This window comes from Cydia pomonella, chromosome 12 (genome assembly GCF_033807575.1).
Source record: "Cydia pomonella isolate Wapato2018A chromosome 12, ilCydPomo1, whole genome shotgun sequence".
In the NCBI taxonomy this organism is placed as follows: Eukaryota; Metazoa; Arthropoda; class Insecta; order Lepidoptera; family Tortricidae; genus Cydia; species Cydia pomonella.
The window spans coordinates 21423486-21438478 of NC_084714.1; the positions used below are offsets into that span (position 1 = coordinate 21423486).

General features: G+C 34.3%; 1 protein-coding gene across 1 annotated transcript in view; it reads left to right on the forward strand.

Annotated features, from left to right (window-relative positions):
• Window positions 1-14154: 14154 nt before the first annotated feature.
• LOC133523848 (prolactin-releasing peptide receptor-like) overlaps window positions 14155-14993 on the forward strand; it is a 123824-nt gene continuing 122985 nt past the window's right edge. The window contains exon 1 of the mRNA XM_061859595.1: window positions 14155-14782. The gene's annotated coding sequence lies outside the window, so the exon portion shown is untranslated. The remainder of the gene's footprint in view (window positions 14783-14993) is intronic.

The window sequence follows — 14993 nt, forward strand, 5'->3', positions numbered from 1 at the left end:
CTTTCGCTTGAATTAAACAACAACTTTGCCCCCTTGTAAAACAAATAACTAAATCAAAACACATGAAGAGATCAGGTAGAAATCAAAATCAAAATCTCAAGTCTGATGAAATATACATATATATAATATAGAATTGACCTATATTACACCAGATTCTTGTCGTTATGTAGTTCAATGACCCTTGATTCAATTTGCCGATTTTCATCAAGTGATTTTTCTTACATTCAACGGACTACGTTTTTTGCTGGTCTCAGTCTGAGAACTGATTGATTACGCCACTTGCCTTCTTCACGAGATTTCTATCAATTCAACTGTAATGGTCAAGGTTAGTTAATTATGGGCCCATTTTTTATATTGTATTTTTTTCATGAATTAGAAACTCTAGTTCGCAGAGTCCTGTTCATTTTTATTAAGACAGTTATTTTTTCACTTTAAAATTTATATTACGCTTAATAGCATCGTTTGTAAACGTTTCTACTTGATAAAAAAAAATATGGGATAGTGTATTGTTACTGGTGAATTTCCAATATGACTTGGAACTCCGATAGCCGTTTAAGAAGTGTAACAATATGACGGTAGATGTCGCTAGGGCCTCCCTATAGGCCCATATGATGGAAAAGTTCGCTGGCTATGGAGGTGGTCTTTGTAGCTCAGATAGTAGAGCACTGGGCTAGCGATCCAGTGACTGTGAGTTCAAGTCAAATCAAGTTTTTTCGTACAATTTCGATAAAATTTGGATTTCTGAATCAATCACCGTACGTCCTAAAAACATTCCTCTAAGTTACGAAAACGTGTCGAGTTTTCGTAACTCTTCTGAAAATTATACTCGTATATAAGCCTAAGATGGAGCTCACCGGTTCAGTAGTAGCCTATTCACTCTTGCTTTAAAGAGACCGAGGAGGTAATATTTTTCAGGGAATACAGATGGTGGGAGCGCATTCCATTCTTTAGCCGTCCGTACCAAAAAAGAGGAGGCAAACCGTTTCGTGCAAACAAATGGAACGTTTACCACGAACGGGTGCATTCGCTCCCCGCGCCTGAATGTCCGATGATGGAAAGAGGAAGGTGGGATCAGGTCATGCAGTTCCTGTGCGCACTCCCTGAAATGTATCCGACGGAACACCGATAGGCTAGCGAAGTAGCGATTCGACGACGATGCTCAAGGCTTTGCACATAAAATAAAAAATATAAAACTGTAACATTTTAATAAAATTAAAATAGCACGTAAAATAAAAAATGAAAAATTTGCTTCTTTTTACAAGCCAATACAACATTTACAGTGACATCATGTAGTAACCTGAAAAAATATATAGCAACATTTATAAATTCATCATATATTTAAGAGTAAGACTCTTGTCGTTGGAGTAATTTCCATGTTAGGCGATCTTCTGCTTTCTCCTTGATCTTCCCTTCTTCCTCTTTGCTTCAACTCTCCCGTCTATAATGTTTTTGATATTCGTCGTGTCGTAACAGGTGCCCAAGCATCTTTCCTCTTCAACAACCAATACCGGTTAAAATTACATTATTAATACTAATAAGATTTAAGGTGTAAAGTTTCTCCAAGCGTCGAAACGTAATAAGTATTATGTACATAACAAGCGTAAGGAGTAACTTCGCCGCACTTTGTACGTCTTTTTACAAAGAGAGAAGATTTTTACAATAACTCAAAAACGGCTAAACCGATCATGTTCGCTATCGTTTTCATTGAAAGTATTGTCTAAGCTTTCGTTCAAGATTTTTTTTTTCATATTTTTTGGAACTGTTGTTCAAAAGTAAACGACCATATATATTTTTATTCTTTTAAAGCGATTATTTCCTAAAATATTAACTTTATCAAAAAATGGTTTTGTCAGACCCTTATTCGTTATAAAAGACCTATCGCACGACATCCATCACTATTGTGTCACAGCAAAAAAAAAACGAAAATTATAAATTTGTATGGGTGGTACCTAACAATCTCGGAGCAAAGCCGCGGACGTACGAGCAGACGGACATGGCGAAACTATAAGGGTTTCTAAGTGACTACGAAACCCTAAAAACCACGCCAGGTATTTTATACCACTGATCAAAAAATCTTACAAATGAGCACTATCCTCAGCAGGTTCTAGTTCTATTATCCGCTACATTAGGCCTGTAGAGGCCTAATGGAGTATACTCATTCTTAGACGATCACCGGCTATTCAGGTACATTAGCTAAATCTTTCACTCAGTGCGAGAAGGAGGTCAATTCTGATTTAACAATTTGTTCTGATTTTACTCTTGTTTTGACATAACCTTGACGGTCGTCTTGATGATTAGTGTAAGCGATCGTCAAGGTCGTGTCAAAACAAGATCAAAACTGTAACAAACATTTTAAAGTCTGAATAGTCCTTACGGTTTCCGATTTTGTGTGAATAATACCTATAGGGAGCGATGGCAGCACAGGAGACGTCAGATTTTTGACGCGAGGTGTAAATATGAAGTTTATGATTCCAATTAGTTCACAAGATGGTTGAACTATGCACAGGAAAACGTACGAGAACGGTAGATGGCAGTACATGCTTTCGCGTGAGGTGTCAATGTAAAACACATACAAATACATGCAAGTATGGGGCGAATCACCGTCTGCCGGAAATAAAATTGAATACTGGTTTATTAGGCAGGTGTCCGGTTTTTTAACCCATAGCGCAGTATTTAGTCCATCGCTTTCACCCAATAGCCCAGTTCATTTTAGATTCTATCAACTCTCAAATAATGCTACCATAGCTTTCGCGTGGAAACCGCCGGACGGAAGCCGTGGCTCCGGGCGTCCTGTACACTCTTGGCAACGGTCCGTCCTAAGAGAGTTACGAGCGGTCGGGTTGAGCTGGAGCGAGGCCAGAAGACGAGCTGAAGATAGGAAGGCGTGGCGCGAGCTTGTGAAGGCCCTTTGCACCTCTGGGGTGCTTTAGGACAACAACAACTCTCAAATAGTCCTTACAATCTGGCGGATGCTGCCTCTGCGTACGTCCACGTGACACTGGAATGGGCAACATCCGCTCGGTGTACCATTTCATCAAAGTGTCAAAAGGGACTCTACATGTTGGCTTCGGCTTCGCGCATGCCTCCCAAAGGTCCGGAACACCATTGTTCCGTGATGGGAAAGACAGTCAAATATCAGGTACATTGGTCAAATTCCTACAACACAACTTAAAATAATGCAGGTAATTTTAATGATAATAATTAATAAATTAATAAAAAGATCAAAAGTAATAATAACTATTTAAAAAAAAACAATAAGTCAAATCAGATATCACACATATTGGTTAAAAAAATGCATTAGATTATTAGAATAGCATGTAAGAGATGTCAGGAACATTGGTCAAAAACTTACCAAGAACATGTCTTAAAGGATAGCAAATTACTGATATAATTCTATAACTGAAATATTACTTAGGTACTTAGTCAAGCAGAATTCAAGACGGAAAACTTTCCACGGCCCTCCATTATACTTTCACAGGAATCCACTTCAATACTTGTTAAGAGAACTGTTTATTATCTTATAAGCCAACTGCACTGAATGTGTAAGTGGGTCTACCTACCAAGACACGGGGAAGTTTCGGGAGCTATTCATATTTAATACAGCAATCCTGCCGCTTGGCTTTGCATAAGAGATGCATCCCTAGGCGAAAATTGCCAGATGGGTCAAGAAAATGTCACTTAAATGACGAGACTTTCTTGAGATTGGCTCGTAAAATGATACGAGATTTTAGAGCTTTTTATTCGCTAATTCTCACTCGTATGCATCTAAAATCACTGGACTGAGAGAGAATGTAATTATTGTTTTTTATCGTATTTCAAATGTACACTATATTTTTAGTATTTTCATTTCTGATGTTCTGAAAGTGGGTCGTTGTTGTTCTAAAAAGTGTGCAGAAAATAATACGTTTCTGCTATAGAGCACTGTATTGTCTAAGTAGATTTTTTTCTTTTTTTTTTACGATAACCAATTATTTTTTTGGTTTTAAATGGATTTGTTGTACAATTCCATAAATAACGATATTTTTAGCTAAATTGTTAATTGAAAGTACCCTCAAGAAATACTGAAGTTTACATACTTAGCCGTGTTTTTTTAAATGCAACTGTATTTTACTTTCCTCGTATTCCAAATGAATATTAGAGTGTTCAACTCGGATGAAAGGCACCATTTCATCCTTTGGCAAACAATGTATTATTTCATGCAAATCTTAACTTAAATTTAGCTTTTCTTAGTCACAATCAACGATATGTCATCAATGGACAGTGCATTTCCTCGGGGATAGTGCAATAACAAAGTCGAAAGAGTTCAAAATTCAAAAAATGTACAAGTCAGTTGGACCTTACTGCATTTGTTAGTTAAGCGGGACTACACTATCCCCGACGATTTAGAAAACATAATAGAACCACGCTTGGAGAGCTTTTACACCTCCAAAATAAATCCACCTCCTAAATGTTTTCTAATATAAACATTCCCCACCGCAGATAGACCGTATCCCTTTATTATACTTATTAGTTTTTTACTCTGATATAGGGAAGCTTTTACATCTTCAAATTTAATGTTTGATTAACCATGGAGATTGGAGATTATATTAAGGCATTAATTATTTGAATTGATTATTTTTGAGACATTTTTTAAATTGTATCCATTACCTAATTTATGAAATATTATCATGTAAATATTACTGACGATCATAATATAAATTCATGTAGATTAGTCTAGCATGATTTACAGTGTTTACATAATTTTATATTATGAGAATAAATATCGAAATCTAAATCTATACATATTATTATTATCTGTTATTTCCAAGTAATTTTTTTTTGACAGTTCGACTGAATATAATATTTATTGACAATAACAATATACATAATGGATATATACAGATGATTACTATAACTAGCTTATATCTAAAATAGGCCCTTGAGGCATTGTACCAAGGATGCTGGCGGCATTTCCTCGTTGTATCGCAATACTGATACGTTGTGCGAGGAAGCCGCCAGCTCTTCGGTCACCAGTTACGTCAACCAGACGTTTCGCGATTTCTCCAAAAAACTTGTGCGCGCTGGGGCCCCATGGACCGAGAGTTTCAACGCCAAATGGTACAAAATGGTACTCTCTACCGAGGCTCTTATATTTATTACGTTTAATTAGTTTATTAGTAATTAGTTTTTTCAAATATTAAGTATAATAATTTCATGTTGCTATATGTATTTTCATGTCATTGTATATGATATATTATTGACTTAGAATTTTAACTCATCTATAGATACACAAAAAAAAACACAGACAGAAATATTTATAATTTTCAGTGTTTTTATCTTAGAAGAAATAAACCTCATCACCAGGGGTCGGACAAAAAGTGCGGATGACGTAAAAATGACGTACTTAATCTTGCACACAGGATGATGTTTGAGTTTGTATTTAAACTTCCGTGTGACATGTAGTAACAAAGTAGTATTAATGAAGTAACAAAATAATCGTAAATAAATCCATGGAATTAATAATACAGGTGGTAGGGTGATGTAGTGAATAAAATAAATTTCACGAAACTTGTTACCATAAGGTATAATTATTTGAAATAAGTTAGAACAAGTCTGTGGGATCCTCAGATAAATAGGTTTAATAGTCAAAAGTGGGAACAGTAGGTAAGATTAGCAGTATACGTATTTGTCACGTACCTCCAAAAACGGAAAATTGCCACAATATTCGAGTAAAGATGACATTTTAGAGCGTTTTCTTATATATTAGTAAATATAAATTTTAGCTAAATATAATCGTGAAGATACAATAGCTAAACAATAACGAAGTCAATTTATTGTTCAGTCAGCGTCAAATACTTCGTAGCAGTCAAAGTAGCCAAATAGTTCGGTACACCATATATTTAGTATGGTGTACCGAACTATTTGGCCACTTTGACTGCTACGAAGTATTTGACGCTGACTGTTCATCTGATTGACAATGTGTCAGTCAAAAACGTACTTACTCATTTCAAGTGGCGATATCGTTTAATAAAGAGGTCAATAAAGAGATTGATAAATGATACGTGATAATTGTTTATGAAAATCAAAAATACTATTTGAAATCATCCTATAAGTGGTTTGACGTCATTCGCACTTTTTGTCCGACCCCTGCTCATCACAGTAGAATTTTGCTGTTAAATATCACATATTTATGCTGATCACCTTCATATCACACGTCAGTTCAAAAAATGCTAATTCCCGTTTTGCAAACATGTCACGTATTGCCCTGGAGATTATGATTATAATATAAGTAAATGAGATTCATAACACAATGCCATAAAATTATACATAGACTGTGATTATTATACTAATTACTCTATTTGTTTTATGTTTGTAGTTTAATTTTTAGCAGCATTATTTATATTATTTTGAACTTTGGCTTTTTGATGGATTTTGCACACAAAGAAATGTACGTTTTAATCAAAATAATTATTTCAAACAAAATTTTCTTATAAGTAATAACAAATTACCATGTTCCCAAATTTGGAAAAAAGTGTATTTGACTGGGGACAACGCGCTTTCACTGAGGCGATACGGAAAACTAGTTTTAACTAGGTAAAACGCGGTGTCACTAAAATCGAGGTTTTACAGTAATATTTACATATTTATTAAGACTAAAATCAGTTTTTTTTAACTCTAAAAGTACTACGCCATATCCATCCCATGGGTATGGGTGGGTATGGGTCTTCATAGTTTAAAAAAATAGTGAGAAATGGCATTTCCACTTTACCGCACGCAAACAAATAGCTAAGATTATATTCAAACATAGTCCGTTACATAAAATCTGCGACATAAACCGCGCCCCAGTTTCCGATTTGACAGATGTCAGCTGTACCCTTGACATGCCGCAATCTGATACGGATTTATATTTACCTCAGCCTCATATTTAGTGGCTCCTGGGTAAATGGACTGAACTTAAATATTATTTTTGTACCATTGAAGTGAGCCATACGAGTTATAATAGCATTTAATTTATATAATTATTTATTTTGTGTGTGTTTTATGTACGACCTTCAAGACGCGATGTAGTTACCTGGCTTAACAACCTCAAAGCTGTTCTCTGCCTAACCATGCATGCCATACGATTACATAATATACCTTCAAGAAAAGTGTGTACTCCTATCTTAAATCCGGCAACTCACAACCCCTCTGGTGTTACGGGTGTCTATGGGCGTTGGTAATCGTTTACCATCTGGTAATCCGTCTGCTCGTTTGCCTCCTATATCATATTACAAAATGTAATAGGTAGCAAACGACCCATCTCGCGGAAAACGGACAAATAGATATTTTCAATTTGAAATATACGAAAAATTGTTTTTTAAGTCATCAAGAAAAAGTGACCGAGGCTTTTTGTTTAGTAAAAATAAATAAATATTATAGGACATTGTTACACAGATTGACTAAGTCCCACAGTAACCTCAAGAAGGCTTGTGTTCTGGGTACCCAGACAACGATATATATAATATACAAATATACGATAATTATATACAGTTTACCATTGCGGATAATTTACATGCTAAGTGGATTGTTTTAAAACTGGTAATAAATAAAGTTTACAATTTGCTTATTGTTTATTTAATGTTATTAATTAAACATGTACAATCAAATAAGAAAAAAAAAACAAGTAAATTAAACTTACAATTACTTTACAATTTGAAATATGTCCTTTTCCCTTGTAATCACTGTTTTAATGGCACCCTTCACATAGTATTGAGTGATGAATTCCGTAACAGAGCATTGAGTGATGTATTTTTGACGTAATCTGAAGCAGGATTTATTGAATTCATTTGGATCTCCATTGACAGATGTTTATGGCTTTTGCCAGCTTTTCAAGGAAATATTTTATTAGAGTATTCCCATATTGCTTTAATCCATTATAATATCACATACATTTTTGAAGAGAGAGAGAGAGAAAGAGAGAGAGATTATTTATTTATGAATCCAAATACTTCGAACTTGTATAAGGCCCCGCACGTTGAAATGACATTCGAATATAAAGGTCACTTGAATGTTATTTTGTCTCACTCAGTGAGCAAAATGCGGTTTTGCTCTCTGTTTTAAGCAGCAAATTACCCTTGTTCGAGCTGCTGACGTGAAAAGACTTTTGTGTCATTTCTCATGACCATAAAAACAGTTAAAAGGTTAAAATAAAATAGTATTCCATCTTTCATGTAAGGGAGTCAGCTAGCTGGCGCGTGCGCACGCACTCGGGTGCCATTGCATTGTAGGTAATCTGTCGCACGCGTCTCCGTCAGTTAAGTTGCTCATACTGTTTTCCGTTAACCTGCTCACCAGTGTTGGCCGAACGTTAATTGCAATTAACCATTAACCATTACAAATTGAACCGTAAACCGTAACGGACGGTTACCGTTTACGGTTCAATTTATAACCGTTAATGGCCAATATTGGTTAATTGCATTAACGTTTCGGCCAACACTGCCGCTCACCCACTTCATTGCCAGCCAGCGGGCGTAATGTAATATTAGTGAAGGCATATTATCTTTAAATTTATCAAACGACGCAGATTTTACAAGTTCTTTATTTGTTTACTTATCTAAGAAGTTTTATCTTGCCTTAAAATTCTAAGAGAATGATCGTATCAAGCAATACAAAAAAAATTAATCAACAATTAATGTACGTAATGTCATAAATAAATAAACATCTCGATTAATGACTTAAAATAAGATGCAAGTTATAAAAAAACAACGGGTTGCACTTCGCGAGTGCCAGCAGAAGTGAAAAATTGAATATTAACGTTGTGCATTTTTGATATTTTGGAATGGTTAGGCATTCATTTTGCACGAATTGCTTTAATTATAAGTATAAAAGTACTATCATTTATGTGGTAAAATACAATATTCATTTATTGCGCTATCGTACACAAACATGACCATTTATATTACATAAAAATATAACACTTCAGAACTATTAAAATTATTTAACATTAAAAAGTTTATCTCTCAGAAAAATCAACTTCCATCCATAATTTCAACGACTCTTACACCATCATCATTACTAGAACCATAACCATCATCGTCAATCTCTAAAACTAATATCAATAAGCACAACTTATTATTTAATATTCAGGTCACGTGTCCGTCTTACGAATTTTCAATCTGAAGAATCTGTCGGTCACGTGACTTGCCGCGATTTAACATTTTTTCCCCATCACAAAAAGTGCACAGCGCCGCTAAAGAAGTTTTCACTTCAAAAAACTTTAAAGCTACTTAAGTGTGGTATATACATTATGTTTTTCCAATAAATCACCTATATTTTTAACACAAGCATATTCCGCGTATTAAAACCTAACGAATAGATTCAAGAATATCGAAATTCAAAGATCGATTTGCCTCTTTCTTGCTCTTAAAACATTGGAGTGACAGTGATACATAATATTAATAAGAAATGGAATCGCCCGGGCAAATTCATACCCCGGTATCAACCTTTCGCCTAATCATGTAGACATAATTCCAAATCCAATTACATCGACTTATTCCGATCCAACAACTACAATTAATTTTAATTGCGACGTATCAAATCATCTGTAAAATGGGCGACATCAAAGTTCATATCTAAAGCCGTCTTTTATTGTCAAGAGTGTATGCGATTAACAGAAATTGATAGTTAGGAGCATTTAAGGGAGCAGGCAAAGACAAGCTACAATCAGTAAATTGAAATAGACGCAATTTTTGAAGCCCTTTCACACTAATAAAAGTATAAAATTTTGAAAGTAGGCAAACTTAAGAACTGGGCCATCTAAGACGCATATAGCTTAGTAATTATTTTTATCATTATATCAGATAAGTTAGGTATAACAAATAAATATTATAGGACACACTCCTCAGTCCTTAAACTACATCCACAAGAGATTGGTCATCGTGTAGGGCACAGGACAGCGGATGTCATTCCAGATCTAGAGCAGAGCCCAACTGGGGATGTACCTCCACCTTACAGAAAACCGCAGCCAAATAACACTAGACCCTACTCATAGTGTTGTGTTCCTGCCGGTGTGTAAAGTTGCCAGAGCTCAACGAAGGAAGGGAGGGGTGTTAGGGTCGGCAACGCGCATGTATCTCCTCCGTAGTTGCAGGCGTACATAGGCTACGGAGACTGCTTACTATCAGGCGGGCCGTATGCTAGTTAGCCACCGACGTAGTATAAAAAAAATAACACACAAATTGAATAAGTCCCACAGTAAGCTCAATAAGGCTTGTGTTGTGGGTACTTAGATAACGACATATACTCGTATAATATACAGGGTGACCTTAGCCATTGGACAAACCCTGAAATCCCACGTAGAGTTACTTCTCAGGAATGCTCTGACGTTAATATTTTTTTAATTAGAACAAAAGGTAAAAAAATATTTTTTTCGAACAAAAGTTATTTGCAATAATCGACAACAAAAAGAAACACACTGTGTTAAACTTTGACAATTTGTTCGAAATATTTGATAATGATGACATTTTTCAAAAGTCAGAAGCTTATTAGTATCATAAATAAAAAAGATAATCAAAAAGGTTGAAGAAGGTTTCATACTATTCTTTGAGGATATTACCTTAGGAGCTACTAACACATACAGGCTGCTCCAAAGTAAAAATTGGTAATTTGTTAATTTCTTCGAAACCGCTACACTGGCTGTTATGATACTTTGTTCACTGGTTCTAAATACCCTAATGCATTTGTACATTTCGGCTTTGTCCAATGGCTAGGGACACACTGTATAAATACATAGAAAACACCCATGACTCAGGAATAAATATTCGCGCTCATCACACAAATAAATGCTCTTACCAAGAGTTGAACCCGTGACCATCGGCAGCATAACAAAAGTGGAATAAATTATTATGGGTCAATAATACACAATTGGACTTAGTCCTACAATAAGTTAAATAAGTCTTGTACTTCAATATTTAAGAAACGTCCATTAGCCAGGAATAAATATTGGGATAATCTTTCTAAATGATGAATTGATTATATTTTGGTATTTCCACAGTAAACACGTGAACCTAATTGCTGTGCATGAAAAATTGATCAGGAAAACTCGTTTTTATTTATTTATTTGAAAACTTTCTCTTTTATGAGAAAGAAGATCTAAACGGGATTTTCAATATAACATTCATTTTAATTTGTAAATCTTGGGTCCAACGTAATACAGCATCTCGACACTACAACTGTTACAATAAGGCAAATACTCAACCCCGACATTGTTTATATTCCTAACAAAGTACAACAAGAAACAAAGAGATTCATCACGAAGAAGTGCCAGCAATTTGTTCAACCAATAATTGTTCTCTAGACGGAACTGGGTTTGCTTTTAATCCATCTCTGTCGAGAAAATCTGGGACACTAAAGAATACTGTAATTAATACTACCTTCTCTCTGTGCGTCATCATCTTCCTCGCGTTATCCCGGTTTTATACCATGACTCATTAGAGCTTGGGGTCCACTTGGCAACTAATCCCAAGAATTGGCGTAGGTTTTAACGAAAGCGACTGCCATCTGACCTTCCAACCCAGACCTTCTTGGGCTGAGTCCGGTTTCCTCACGATGTTTTCATTCACCGAAAAGCGATTGGTAAATTTCAAATTATATATCGTACATGAGTTCCGAAAAACTCATTGGTGCGAGCCGGGGTTTGAACCCGCGAACTCCGGATTTAAAGTCGCACGCTCATACCGCTAGGCCACCAACATTCTTTCTGTGCATATTAATAATCGAATAAAGGGTAAGCAAATAATCGTAACACAATAGGTAATATCTTATTCTCTAAATTATCTAATTCCCTTACCTAAAGTTTTCCGGGGATAGTAAGTGAAAAAAGCTGTTGAAGTTTCATGTTCCTAGCTTAAAATAAAACTTGAACGCCATACAAACGTTCAACCCCTTTTTAACCCCTAGGGGTTGATATTTTCGAAATCACTTCTCATCTTTTTCAAGACACACTTTTTCGATTCTGGCCTCGGTCACTAGAGGGTGTGGTTTTTCTAACATATGTTTCAGTTTATACAATTATTCAGTTTTCTAGTTTCGATCTATGGCGAACTATAAGTTGTCCTTTTTATGACAAAAGAAATACAAAGAGAAATTATCTTTGCTCATGCAAATAACCTAGCTATTAAAGTATGAAATATTAATGCATGAATAAGAATCAAGGCATATATTATAAGCGAAGGAAACACTCGGTGCAGAAAATGAATATTCATTTCTCTGGAAGATTTTTCTACGTGAATATTTTATAAGTATATAGGTTTTTATTTCTATATATTCTTTAGATATAGGTGTTGTGTACCTGCCGGTGAGTAAAGTTGCCAGAGCTCAACGAGGGGGGGGGGGGGGGTTACTAAAAAAAGGAGTAGGAGGCAAACGATCAGACGGATCACCTATTGGTAAAAGATTATCATTGCCCATGGACGCGTGCAATACTAGAGGAGTTGCAAGTCCTCTAACGATATTTAAGGTTGGAGTAAACGTAAATGTATCATCATTCAGATATTTATTATTATGAATAATTTGGAATTTAATTCCAGCTACGTAAACAAAATAAGATTAAAAAATTTAAATTGTTTAAAACAAATACCTACCTTATGTTAAATCATTTTCGCCCCATTAGCTCGTAAAAGCTCTTTTTAATTACTCAAAAATTGAAAAGAAAATTTTGTTCTATTCAGTTAATAAGTACACCAAAACATTTTAAAATAAAACTTAAATAAGGCTTAGTCATTTTGTGTAAGAATTTCCAATATTTATTTACTTATTTATTTCTTCATAGATACATACTATGTATAGGTATTTTTGTTAGACTTTCTTTATCCTGTACACCTCATATTTATAAAGATCAATTATAATAGTACATTACGATACAAGTGCGAAAATAGGGAGTGTTTTAGATCGACACGAGTTGCGAATTACCTATTCGCACATGTATCGTACAACGTTATACAGTACATATGACCCTTCAAATGTTCGACACAGTAACGTAATATGCTAATTATCGCACTAGTGCGTTAAAGTAGCACCATATGTACTGTAAAAGTATATAATTAATTTTATAGATAGATTGCAAAAAACCCTCCTTCCTGCTGTCGGATAAATTAATCGTCTGGTGAGAATCTGAGTATACGTTTGTGCCATAGGCCACTTACATTGATTTGCAGAATACCGAAAAGAAACAAAACAAAATAAAAATATTTAAGAAATATTCAACTTATTTATCATTTAGTCAAAGTCAATATATTCTTTATTCAAATAGGCATAGCAACAAGCACTTTTCAATCGTCAAAATTTACAAATACTTACCCTAATCTAAATATCAGAGCAATTTATTGATGCAGTTATATTGTTCTCAAAAAACATTGAATTATTATAGATATATCAAACTTAATTATAAGAATTTCACAAAAGGATCGTCAAACACCAAAATTGTATAAAAATACTAGTCTAGAAACTTTCTAGAATAAAATTTAAATGTCAAAAAATACGATATATATACATTGAAAAAATACGGTATACTTATATACATTTAGATACAATATGTTTACTATTTATAACACCATACAAATATTTAGAACATAGTAGTATTCATGGAAATTAATAAAAGCATTTTTATTATTGTCACATCCGTTTGTGATGAGCCACCTAATTTCATAACTTGGATTGGATAACGTGGATACACTTCATACTAAGACTTAATATACAAAGACAAGTAGAAGACTAATTAATTTTATACAAACTTTGGATAATTCTATTTATACTTAATTATCTGTAACCCACGCAAACACAGACAGATTGATGACTTAACATTTTAATTTTAGAAGTTTAATTATGTTAACAAACGGATTATTTAATGTCGAGCACTCGTAGTTTTTAATAATAATAATAATAATAATAATAAAATTCTTTATTGCACACTACATAAAAAACAGATACAGAAATTGATTACATATACACATTGGTAGGTAACAACAGGCGGACTTATTTTTAGGTATATATAAATTATTATATTTTTGGAAATTTTTATTTTGTATTTTTGACTATTATTGCTTTATTTTAATTGACAAAATAAATCATTTGATTATTAAAATGTGAAATTATTTTATAAGACATACAGTATGTCCCTAGGCATTGGACAAAGCCGAAATATACATATGCATTAGGGTATTCTAACCAGTATACAAAGTAACACAACACCCGGTGTAGGGGTTACGAAGAAATTAACGACTTTTAACTTTGGAGCAGCCTGTATGTGTTAGTAGCTCCTGAGGTAAAACATTCTCATAGAATAGTATGAAACCGTCAACCTTTTTGCAAGTGACGTTTAAAATAACACTTGCACAGTCTGTATTGTCAAAATCGCTGCTCAGCTTGGTCTGACCACACAAACGCATTCGTTTGAAAACGCAAACTTATCAAGAATATGTAGCAATAAATATATTTTGTCACGTATTTTTAGACCACCTGTACTATTACATTTTATTTTAGAAATTGACCGCTTACACTTTTTTAAAGACGTTCACATATAATTAAAAAAAACATAGTTGCACATTTTGCTAACACGACCAATTCAATGTCATCCAATCCAATCACATTCAATCTGCCGTCAAGATAGCCATATCAACGTTGTCAACGACCAGTCAGTCTCGGAACGCCGCCGCGAACGCACGTACGAGCGTAACTGTTGCAAAGTTTTGAATTTCGAACTTCGTTTTTTCTGTGCATAGTTTTGACGGTTGGAGAATGTAATTGGAGTTTTGGAAGTTTTTTTTGGGTGAGTTTAGAGTTAGTTTTTTTTGCGATAGATATAAAAATGTTTTGCATAACTTTTGTGAATATTAAAAAGATTTGGCGTATTTGTTGATTTTAAGCTTATTGATCTAGGCAATTTTGATGCTAGAAATCATAGTTTGACGTTAATTTATTAAAGTTTACTGTTTGTAAGAGATACCAACTACAAAACAAATATGAATGAGGTTAATTAA